The sequence below is a fragment of the Leguminivora glycinivorella genome, chromosome 13 (assembly GCF_023078275.1).
Source record: "Leguminivora glycinivorella isolate SPB_JAAS2020 chromosome 13, LegGlyc_1.1, whole genome shotgun sequence".
Classification (NCBI taxonomy): Eukaryota; Metazoa; Arthropoda; class Insecta; order Lepidoptera; family Tortricidae; genus Leguminivora; species Leguminivora glycinivorella.
In genome coordinates, this window is record NC_062983.1 from 8,558,527 (window position 1) to 8,571,256 (window position 12,730).

At 34.4% G+C, this 12,730-nt stretch overlaps 1 protein-coding gene across 1 annotated transcript in view; it reads right to left on the minus strand.

Annotated features, from left to right (window-relative positions):
• The window catches only part of LOC125232532 (b(0,+)-type amino acid transporter 1-like), a 39,362-nt gene that overhangs the window by 25,523 nt on the left and 1,109 nt on the right, over window positions 1-12,730 (minus strand). The gene's annotated exons all lie outside the window — the stretch shown is intronic.

The window sequence follows — 12,730 nt, forward strand, 5'->3', positions numbered from 1 at the left end:
TTTATCTCATGCGATCAAAACCCGAATGGGTACTGATAATCAAAATTTTATTATTTGTCGTCGTTGTGATTTAGATACCTAAGTAAGCGACTGTAATTCTGTATTGATAGATTTGAAATTACAAACTGACATGGGGGACTGAAATCTTCTCGAGGCTGAGGTGTAGGGTTAGAACCGGCGTAGCTTTATTTGACGTTCATATGCGCATTGTAATATTGCTACCTGAAAAATAAATATTTCATTTTCATTTATCAAACAGTTTAATGTGTATTGTATCATATTTTTGACTATGTACTTCTATGTACTAGTACATGTTTGGTATATATGTAACTGAAGATTAATATGATGTTCAAACATTTAACCTTACATCGGTAGGTATAAATAAAATATCATTGTGCGAAAGCATATTATCAATTCTTATCTCTTTATTAAAGCGTGCCAGACAATTTTAATCGTACATGTGATGTGTCGGCCACTTGTATAAACACTTTACCGGATATCAATTGGTAATTATTAAGTTAAAATGTATTCCAGTTTGTGTCAGTAATGTTAGTATGAACTTTTACGTTACAAATACAATACAAACGCATGTCAATTAGTGACAAATAGCTCGTTATTGCAATTATTTATACAACATACCTACCTTTAAAGGCTTGAACTTCATATTATGCTGATTTTCTTTTATAGAATTATCTACTTATAGTTATTTTTTAATAAAAAAACTTCAGAATTGCTTCTATAAAAACAACGAAGTCTTAATCAATCGGTCTCAAGTACTTACTGCCTATCAGGCATATGTAATATCTACACTGCGCTATGGTATGATGTTCTGGGTTTGCGGCGCGTCGCCGCGCCGCCAAAATTGGCGGTGCGTCGCCGCGCCTCGATAACTATACACAGTGCAGAACTTCACGATCAGTCTTTATCCAGACATGGATCCCATTACGCGCATTCTGCTCTTGCTCGTATTACGGAGGCGCTGACAAAAAAAGGAGACGAAAAGAAGATGCTGGGTCAACCCATATATATATAAAATGAATAATGACGGAACTCATTTTGAAAGGAAATATGCGGCATTAAAGACAAGTGAAGTGAAGTTCAAAGAATATTTCAGAATGACAATAGCAAGTTTCGAAGAACTGGTCTTTAAAATCTCACCTCGAATAAAAAAACAATATATAAGGTCCTAATTTATTAGTTGCAGATATTTTAACACATGATACTTTACATTAAAATAATTAACTTTAAATATAAATTAAGAAATCTTTTCATGTAACTTTTTTTATTTCATTTTCCTAACAAAAAAATTAATTATAATTTCGTCTAAACAAAATCATCAGGTGCATTATCACATGTCACAGTAACACTGTCTGTCATGTCAACAATTGTTTGTTGTAAATGTCGTAAAGGTTCGGCGGGAAAACTGCACATGTCATTGAAGTGGCCAGTTACAGTTGAGTGGTACGTAAAAGAGGTACTAGAATCTGTTCAATGAGTTTTCATTTAATAATCACATAAACAGGGTGTTTTTACGTAGCAAATTTGTTTTTCCGTTTTCTCCAAAAAAACATCGTAAAAGCTATAATGTTTCACGGTTTAATATACTCCAGAGACCGAGTACTATCAGCTGTAAAAATATCTGCATCTAATAAATTAGGACCTTATATATTTTAAAAACCTGTCGGACCTCTGGAGATGCTGGGATTAACTAAATATGCCGAATACCGAATATTTACCGAATATTCGGCCCATCTCTAATGTGGACGAAGGACGAAAGGACAGCCTTATAGACAGCAGGCAGGCAATTATAGTCGCGCGATAAATGATAAAATATCAGGCCGTCCCTATCGCACTATTTGTAAGTGCGATAGGGACGGCCCGATGTTTTATCATTTATCACGCGACCATGATTGCCCTGCAGCTTCTTATTGCTATCGGTGTCGAGTACTTATCTAAGTTAGGTATCTATTTTAAATATGACGGTGTAATTGTGTGCAGTACAGTACCTACAAAAAAAATGGTACAGAAATTAAAAATAATTACAGTACGCTGAACCAAAATAATATATTACTTACAATACTATATATCATATCATTTTCCTCAGAGCATTTTTCCTGTCTTTGTGTATACTACCTACGGTTGGCAACCCTACACCGCTCAATGTGGCATTTGCACGATACGGCAACGTACCGCGGCGGCCGGCCGTGTCGCAGTTGTTAGCTAAGCTACCCTTGTGTGCGTGCGTGATGACACGATACGCTGGTTGTTCTTTTAGGTATTTAAGTACTTTTAGGTGTTTAAGTACTTTTAGGTATTTAAGACGCTACAGGAGCGAAAATGGAAAGGAAAGGGAGCCCTTTCAATTTGGGAATTTTAGTTAAATATTACAATGTTATTAACTAGATTTATCGAAAAAAATTGTCCATTCAGAACAACTCAGTTAAAAGATATTGCGAAAAAAATCTTTAAAATCGAGGTTCCGCTCTCGACTGTTTCCTCCTTAAAAACTTATTTAAACGGAACGAAATTTGAGAATCTGAATAAAAATGAAATAATCTGTGTCGGACCGTTTAGATTTTTTGGACAATTGTTACCGATCTTGAGTATCCCTTTTTCGAGCCATATTGAAAAATTCCGTTTTTAGAAATTTTTCATTGGATCTAGCATCTTTTAAAATAAGAATAGCAAAAAATATCAAAACGGTCCGACTCAGATAAAAATAATAATAATCTGTGTCGAAAAAATCATTGCTCTATCTTCAAAAACCAAGGAGGAAATAGTCGAGAGCGTTTGTATGAGCGTTTGTCGAGAGGGTTTTTCGAACTGACCTGTATCGTATAGTCTTAAGAAATCTGATTTCAAAGGTTTGGGTAGGAAATTTAATCATCAATATTATTGCAATGTAAAATTATTTTTTTCTTTTTTCTCCGTGTTTTCTAACGCGCTTATTTTTAGGAGGCGGTTTTTTTTTCGTGGTTTGTTTAAGGTACACACTGACATGTTGTAAACATTTTTTAGTTTTTCGTAAGTTAGTCGTTAAAGGTGGTCTACAGCTAAAATTGATCTACGACAGAAATGATCTGTACATATTAAAGTAAGTAGGGAAGAAAACCGCCATGCTGAAGTGTATTTGTGCATGCCACGTCTGGTCTGTCGCATGCATGGTGAGACGACTTGGACGCCTTTATGAGTGACTGCATGGCCGGAAAAATAACACCAGAGGGAGTTGAGGAAATCAAGGGGACAGGCCTTTGCCCAGCAGTAGGGCACTATAACGGGATAATTAAAAAAATCTGTACCAGTTTAATTTTAATATATTTTTAAGAAATTTTTCTACTAAAATGTAGATTCTAGCGAAAAAAGGTTTCTCCAGTTGAACATTATTTTTAGCTGCAAGCCACTATTTACGATTTAATCGATTTAAATAAAACTTGCCTACTAAATTATCCATTTGCATATTGATCGTAGCGAAAACACGTACGAAAACGACGTACGTTTTTCTGTTTTACTTTTTTAAAGGCACAGGTCACACGTTTTTCATCAAATCTATGTCGTACCGTTTAGGTTTTTTGGCTAATTGTTACCAATCTTGAGTATCACTTTTTTTGCGCCATAATGAAAAAGGCCGTTTTTGGAAATTTTTGATTGACTCGAGCGTCTTTAAAAATAAAAATATCAAAACGTTCCAATACAGATAAGATTAATAATTAATAACAATCTGACTGGGAGCAAATCAAATTATTTTATTGTGATTTGTTATTTAATAACCTAACAACAAAATTAAAATTTTGAAAAAACTCCCGACCGCGACATAGTGGACCGATTTTCATGAAACATGGCTAAGAACACTCCCGACTAACTCAGCTTTCAGACAAAAAAACTAAATTTAAATCGGTTCATCCGTTCGGGAACTACGATGCCACAGACACACACACACACACAGACAGACAAACAAATAGACAGACAGACACGTCAAACTTATAACACCCCTTCGTTTTTGCGTCGGGGGTTAAAAATAGTCTTTCGCTATATCGTAATGCTGCAAAGGAGATAGGAGGTGCAAGCACTAATTGTTGCCTTGGGCCTTGTCGTTTTTTATTTCGTGTATGATGTCTATTTCAATTTATAGAATAATCTGTGTTGAAAAAATCAGTCTACCTTCAAAAACCAGGGAGGAAATAGTCGAGAGCGTTAGTATGGAAATTGAACCGTCCTGTATCGTCTTAAAAATATAATCGATTGTCGATTTGGCCCCGCTCCCCAGCTGCCAGCTTGCAGACCTGAGGTTGCTTCTCTTATCATAATAAGAGAAGCATCTTAGCAGGTTGCCTCAAGGGCCTACTCCAAAATCCTGCCAGATTTCCGTCCATAGTCCATAATAGTGCGTAATTTTATTTTCACGAATTTATCGGATTCGGATCGGACGTTGTTCGAAAGCGCTCTATTTTTAACGTAGGTACCTATCGTCATATTCAGATAGAACGAATATTTTCTTTACCTATGTATTTACAAATTGTCAAATCTTTTGGGAATTACATAAAAGTCATAAAATTATTTATTTAATTAAATTTTGAAAAAAACCACCGACCCCGACATAGTGGACCGATTTTCATGAAACATGGCTAAGAACACTCCCGACTAACTCAGCTTTCAGACAAAAAAAAAACAATCTAAATCGGTTCATCCGTTTGGGAGCTACGATGCCACAGACAGACACACACACAGACAGACAGACAGACAAACAGACAGACAGACAGACAGACAGACAGACAGACAGACAGACACGTCAAACTTATAACACCCCTTCGTTTTTTGCGTCGGGGGTTAAAAATGTTCTGGGGTAACGCAACTGATCACGAATTGTTATTTAAGGCTCAGAAAAAATGTTCACGGTCTGCTTGTGGGCTAAAGATACTTGTCTCATGCAAGCAATATTTTATAAATTTGAAAATATTAACTGCCGCGTTTATGTATTTTTGAAATAGTAATATATGTTAAATAAAATATAAATCAATTGCCTGCGTAATAATAGTGCTCGTCAGCGACACAAAATTGCATATCAAAACAACAACCTTACGTGCAAAGAGTGTTTATGGGATGGCGCCTAAACTGTACCTACAAAAGTTACCCAATTCAATAAGAGATGTTTTTTTTTTGGTGCAAAATGCTTTTTACTCTATAAAAGAATATTTATAAATATAAGTAGATGTAGGATGTGTAATACAAACGAGTATGACGAAAAATTCAATAAAGAATTTAGGTAATACCTTTGATTGTTTCAAATATCAGATAGCTACATATTTATTTTCGCGGTTCTAGATACTATATGTTATGTGTATAGAATAGTCTCGTATAGATAGAATAATATTCACGGACAAGAGCTAAAAGGACTATCACGATTATCATTGTTTGATTATTTGTAAGTTTTAGTTAGAGTATACTCGTAAATGTGATTTCTGATTCAAGAAGCAGTTGTAGCGCTTACGCTTGTGCTCGAGAGTTAATTGCTGTGAATTTAATTATCTTATAGTACGGTCGTTTGAATGGTGATAATATTAGGTACAGTACGTGTTCGTTTTATATTAAATTCGTAAATATAGGGAACCGCACGTATATGTGTTTTGTTCAAAGTCTTTTTGCTACATTATCTTATAAATAGCTTTGAAATTTATCATTTGCATAAGGTTGATGTTCCAGCCGAACTAAAAGATAAGGAAGTAATTTTAAAGCCACAAATCTGGGGTTCATTAAACAGATAAGAAGTAAACGTTTCGTTTTGTCGACTTAGTAACGAGTTAGTAAGTACAGCGTTTCTCACATGATAGTCACATTAATGAGTTTAGGTAGACAATCAGACTTTTTTGCAATAGTTAGTGATTAGAAGTGCTAGATGTTGATAATATCTAGTAGTGTTCATTTTGAGCAAATGAAATACTGTTGTGCTCTAACAATTTTCAATCCCAACATAATGTAAATATGTATATTGTATGATTTGTATGGCATCATTGTATGGGAAATTACTCTCCATTTCCTACACGTGCATTGTATTCGCGAAACACGTCAACATTGGCAATAAAGCTCTTTATATATTGCATTATGTACGTTCCTACTTTTAGTTTTCATACTACGCTGGATTCTCTTTGCAGATTCATACTTTCCTATTACCTTCAAAAATGAAATTGAACAGAAGCAAGAAACTACAAAAATTCTAAATTGCCTAAATATTCCTCTCGTTTAAATAATGGGTGGTTAAGGTATTCTCATTGTATTTTGAATTTTTAGAGAAGTCGATGCACTTGGCATGGTGAAGCAATAGAGTTTACCAAGAAATAAAACATAAATACTATATGTTACTTGTGGGACCCAGTTGTCCTCGAACGCTAAACGTAGTAGGTTAATTATGTAAGTAATAGTTATTTGTTATCATAGCTGGGCACCGTTAATCAAATTGTATGTTAACGCCGAGTGTGGAATTGAAAAACGAGCAAGTGAAAGGATGCGAATTTTTTAACACACGAGAAGTAATAGTTATTTGTTATACAAGGGGACTCCAATAGTTGTATTTTAACGCCGAAAAACGTGGAATTGACAAACGAGGATTGGTAATTATTGGGTCAAATGGGTCATTCATGCGGTCGCGAGGGTTCTATAGTTGAACCACGAGCGAAGCGAGTAACTTGGTTCGAGTAATAAGAACTCTAACTCGTGAACTTTGCGAGTTTTCTGTCAAACACGAGATTGTTAAATACATTTGCACGCCTAATAGTTTAACATCTCGAAAAGTTTCCAAAGTCCCAATTGGTCTCACTATAGCGAGGAAATCTACAACGCAAAAAAACGTTTATCACTGCTTCCAGTAGTAAGCCACAGGGGTGCTCGTAAATCATCATTATTAACTAGATTCACCTACTTTTTCAATTTTAAAGCAGTTAATTTGACTTTTATTCAAGGTCAAATTAACGAGTTACCCACTAGTGGATAAAATGCGTTTATTTACCCGCTAGTGGAATTGATTAAAGGACAAAACACGTGTTTTAACGAGCAGAGAGGGGAAAAATACATTTGCACCCGAGTGTAACACAAAACTTTTCCCTCACTATAGCGAGGAAACTACAACGCAAAAATGCGTTTATCACTGCTTCCAATAGTTCCACAGGTGGTAAATCATCTTTATTACTAGATTCACCTACTTTTATCAATTTTAAAGCAGTTAATTTGACTTTATTCAAGGTCAAATTACTTTACCCACTAGTGGATAAAATGCGTTTTTACCCGCTGGTATTAAAGGACAAAACACGTGTTTCCGAGCTAGTAAGGGGAAATAGTTATTTGTTATACAAGGGGGCAAAGTTGTATTTTAACGCCGAGTGTGGAATTGAAAAACGAGCAAGTGAAAGGATTCTATAGTTGAACCACGAGCGAAGCGAGTGGTTCGAGAATAGAATCCTGAACTTGCGAGTTTTTTAATACACGAGAAGTAAAATACATTTGCACCCGAGTGTAATACAAAACTTTTCCCCTTATTATAGCGAGGAAACTACAACGCAAAAAATGCGTTTATCACTGCTTCCAGTAGTTCCACAGGTGGTAAATCATCTTTATTACTAGATTCACCTACTTTTATCAATTTTAAAGCAGTTAATTTGACTTTATTCAAAGTCAAATTACTTTACCCACTAGTGGATAAAATTCGTTTTTACCCGCTGGTATTGAAGGACAAAATACGTGTTTCCGAGCTAGTAAGGGGAAAAAGTAGTAATTTTTGTCAGTGGTAACGACTCTGCAGCTGCGGCAAACATACATTTTTCTATATGTTTCTATATGGATACTTTAGTTTCAGGTTTTTCCACCCACTCGATTGAATTTGCACTGTGCAGTTAGAGATGTCAGCAAATCCACTTAGACGGCGCCAGTAATCCTACTACTACGATCGCGTACTACATAATTCAAACTCATGAAGTAGCGTTTTGTGTTTGGAATGCTTACAGATTATTTTAAGGATAATAATTTGCGTAGGAGTGACTCTAAAGCAACACGTGTTTGTAAGTGCATTGAGTATAGGTATTTTATGTTTCTGATTACACAGTTGCTTAGTTGAATGTACCATGAATGATATGATACAGTTATCTATTATAACTATGTTAAGTAGCTCTATGCAATATAATTTTATAGTAGACATAACAAAGTAGATACTTCCACTATCTACTTAAGTACTTACTTAGTCAAACCAAATCCTTTCCGGTGTCCAGCTTAATAAACGGACGAATGCAACGGCACAGTATAAAACCAGTAATAACTCTTCTTACAAACTTCACGCCGCGCGGTGTGTCCCCCTCCCTCCCCTCGCATGCGGCGAAAACATGCGAAACTGGTGATTATTGGGCTGGACAGTCGGGGCCGCGTTTGCGCGCTGTGTTGACGTGTTGAGTTCGGGAGAAAATGACGTCAGCACCGAAGACATATTTTCGTTACTGTAGTGTTTATGGGTGTATGGAAAGTTCTCAAAATGCGGAAATGTCATTCTTTAGAATTCCTAGACACCCAGAAAAGTAAGTGGTTGTTATATATTTGCAGTGTTAGGTACATTATTGCTTACGTAAATGGCGTAAAAGTGAGATTTAAAGCTAGAATGACACATTAAAATCAATAAGGATTTATCTGTAACGACATTTAGGTAGATGCTGCGATCTATCTAGCTCGAAAGTTTGGTACCTACTTAAATATTGTGCAAACATCTATTCAAACATTTTATGTAAATATGATTTCGTCAGTATTTAAGAAACAAATACGTACTTGAATCTTTATTAGATAAAAAGGTAGAAAGAGCGTTGGTACTAGCATAGCGCCATACACAGTTACTAATACGAGTAGGACAGTAGGTACCTACGTTTCTAGTTCAAACGAATCTTTTTTTTATTGTGATGGATTGGGTGTATTCTAGAGAAAACATATAAAATGAACACTTAAATTAACGCTTTTGCAATTATTGTTACACAATCTACTATTGCGCGTATGAGAGTAATATATTTATAATGATTTTTTGTATCTTCAATACTGACTAATGTGGTGTCATGACGTGGTATTGTTATACTAAAACCTACTTACAGTTAATAGTACCTATTAGATTTACAACAACTTACATTGTACGAAGTCGATTATAGTAACGTTGTACAACCCTGCGTGACCTTGCGCAGTAGTAACGACCGCGCCGCCGCTGCCGGAGATTAACTACTGATATATCCTTATACTGTGGCAACGGAATGCGTCATGTTTGTTTTTATTTTATTTTTATCACATACGCTTGATTCTTTGTGTTTATTTACGGCTGGTTGGTTACCCTTATCAAAATAAACCAAATGAACTTATAAATTTATACTTTTTGCATAAAGAAACATAAACACTACTAAGAAAATCGTGATTTAGGCACAGCATGCAATAATGTAATCTAAGATCTATTGAAATGCTTCTTCGAATTAGGGACTTAAGGTTACTTATATTTTATTTGTATACATTTCAAAGATTGAAATACCTATTGAAATCAAAATTTACTATACGAATAAAATCAATATTTTATTTACTTAAGAAAAATCCGAAAAAATTGTCATTTTTTATTTGCAATGTATGGTATAAAAGTTGTCTTTGAATGATTTTTTTAAGCAATTTGGTTTCCAGTTTATATTTCTCAGTACTCGGAACTCTCGGAAGATTCAAAGAAAGAAATGTAACAAGGGACTGGTTTTGTAATTTTGTATCCTCGGGGGTTTAATTGTTTTAAATGGTCTTGATTTTTACTATTGGACTATTGGACTCGGGAACCCGGCCAGTTTCGTGATTATTTATAATAAACGAGAAACAAATAGTTATATGTACATTGATACAAAAAGTTTTTAACAACAAAAATAACCTTTAAGATATACTTCTTTTTTATACGAGTTGACGTGAAATGCACATTATACTTATTTTACCTTGAAATAAAAGTAATAAAGTAGCTAACATAAAGGTTCAGTTAGTGATAAGTTTTAAAGAATTGCCATTTCAGATTAGCTAAATTGAGTACTTTTGAACACTTTTTTTATAATAAATGATTAATAGCAAGAATGTTAGTTTTAACTTTTAACTTACAGATCTTTGTTTATTTTAAATGTTTGTTATGAAAAATAATTTACTATGACGACTATGTGTGTATTATATTTCTCTTTCTTTCAACATAAATGGACGAATTTGTGTTTTGTCATGAAATTGCAAACAGCCGTATATTACAAAAAATGGCCATACCTCTATTAGTTAATTAGTTGATTAGTGTAAGTTTTTGCTCTCTTGATTGGAATGGCCATTCATTAAATTAACTTATTAACTAAACATGTTTTTTATAAATTTTACTATACACTCGATATTTCAGTCATTAAAATGCAACAGGAGCTACTTTCAATTTAATAAAAAGTACCACATTTTCGCTTACTAATATATTGATAATTTTGGTCGTAACTTGATACAGTAATCTTTTTAGGTGTCTTTATTCTTAGGTGACAGTCTGGTACCTTTTGCGTTAGAATATAGGTACTTTACTTACTTAAGTAACCCAATGTATTTAGCGTTCGAAAACAACTGAATCCTAGTTTTTCTGAAAAATCTGTTAAATGGCCTGTGTTTCCTCCTCCAAAACTTAACCAATCGTGATTTGGTTGACGAAATATGAAAATATAATGAAGCTATGTGAAACAATTTTGATTTTTAGGCTTTTTGTCGATAATTGTTTTGAATATCATGCCTCTTATTACACTATTTTAGAACTTCGAAGGACTCTAGCGATAAGAACAAAACAAAACTAATTCTTAAAAAAAAATGAAACAAATTATGAATATCAAAAAAGCAAAATAAACCGATTAAATTGTATAAAACTAAGACTAACCTCAAAAGCTAGCTAATGTCTAAAACAGGCCCTTGAGGCATTGTACCAAGTGTACCAAAGATACTGGCGACATTTCCTCGCTGTATCGCAATGCTGATGCGATTCGTATTGGTTTAAAATATTCTAACAAACAAAAGTCAAATTACATTCTATTAAAATTATTTCAACTTGAGCTATCTCAAAGTCTTGGTCACTTTTTCTTTCATATGTGTAATTTATTTCGGTTTTAGTTTAAAATATTGTTTCAAAAATCAGAGAAGAAACTGTCGAGAGGTGTATTTGGTTCTGTTTCATCTTAAATCAGAAGATTCAGAAGTTATAATATACATTATATATATATATATTTTTCAACACTTATTAGCTATTTAAAAGGTATAGCGTTGCGAATGCCTTGTGTTAACAAAATTGTGTTTTTGGTCGTACACAAAATCGCTTAGTAAAGGGTCTCTCGGCCTTCCAGCAGTAATGAAGTATGACTCTATCCAAGCAGACACTGGCGAATCTGTATGTAATTTATTTGCCAACTATTTTGAAACTACCTTTCTTCGTAGTAGCTCTAATGGCGTTTTATCTATAACAGAACCTACCACTACCAGTAATAGTATATGCGACATTGAAATTAACCCTAGCGAAGTCCTTAAACTGCTAAAGTCAGTTGATGTCAATAAAGGTGCAGGCCCCGACCTTCTGCCGCCTATACTCATATCAAACTGTGCTGAAAGTCTCGTGAAACCTCTCTGTATTATTTTCCGTCGATCTCTGGCTGAAGGAACTGTCCCTAAACTTTGGAAATCAGTTTTTGTTACCCCCGTACATAAGTCCGGTGACAGATCCAATGTAAAAAACTACAGGCCAATATCTAAGTTATGCATTTTTGCCAAAATACTAGAAAAAATAGTTCACAGCCAAGTTTATTCAACTCTAAAAATTTCCTTTATAGCTGAAAAGCATGGTTTTGTAAAAAATAAGTCGACAGATTCTAATTTATTAACATTTTGTGATTATGTTTCATGCAAAATGGAGTCTGGTGGCCAAGTAGACACCATATATACTGATTTCAGTAAAGCGTTCGATAGAATAGACCATCAAATACTAATGCAGAAGTTATTAACATGTGGCATCCATGGAAATCTTTTTAGATGGTTTACTTCATATGTTCAAAATCGATCTCAAGCGGTAGCAGTAAATGGCTATACTTCCTCCTGGGCTGGTATTCCCTCGGGTGTGCCGCAAGGATCTTTGTTAGGCCCTTTGCTATTTGTCATATTCATCAATGATATCCGTTCCATTTTTAAATATTCTCAATTTCTTCTTTATGCCGATGACACCAAGATATATAGATCCATCAAGAATGTATCCGACTGCTTGCTACTGCAAGATGATTTAAACAGGTTCTCGAATTATTGTGTGGAAAACCGACTGGATCTTAATGTGGCAAAGTGCCATACGATGTCATTTACTCGCAAACCCAACCCGATTCTATTTAATTACTCCCTCAACTCCGCTAGTATAAGTAACTCACTGTCTACTAGGGACTTAGGCCTTTATCAAGACCCAAAACTGATATTTGATATACATATAGATAAAATAGTAAAGAAAGCTTCCAGGTCTCTAGGCTTTATTATGAGGTCAACATCTAAATTTAATAATGTAAAACCTATTAAAGTTTTATATTGTTCATTTGTGCGATCAATCCTCGAGTATGCATCCGTTGTGTGGAATCCATGTTACGACATCTATATTAAGCGCATTGAGTCTATACAAAGAAAATTTTTAAAATTCTTACAATACAAAACTAAGACATCATTTTCTCCCCTTAGA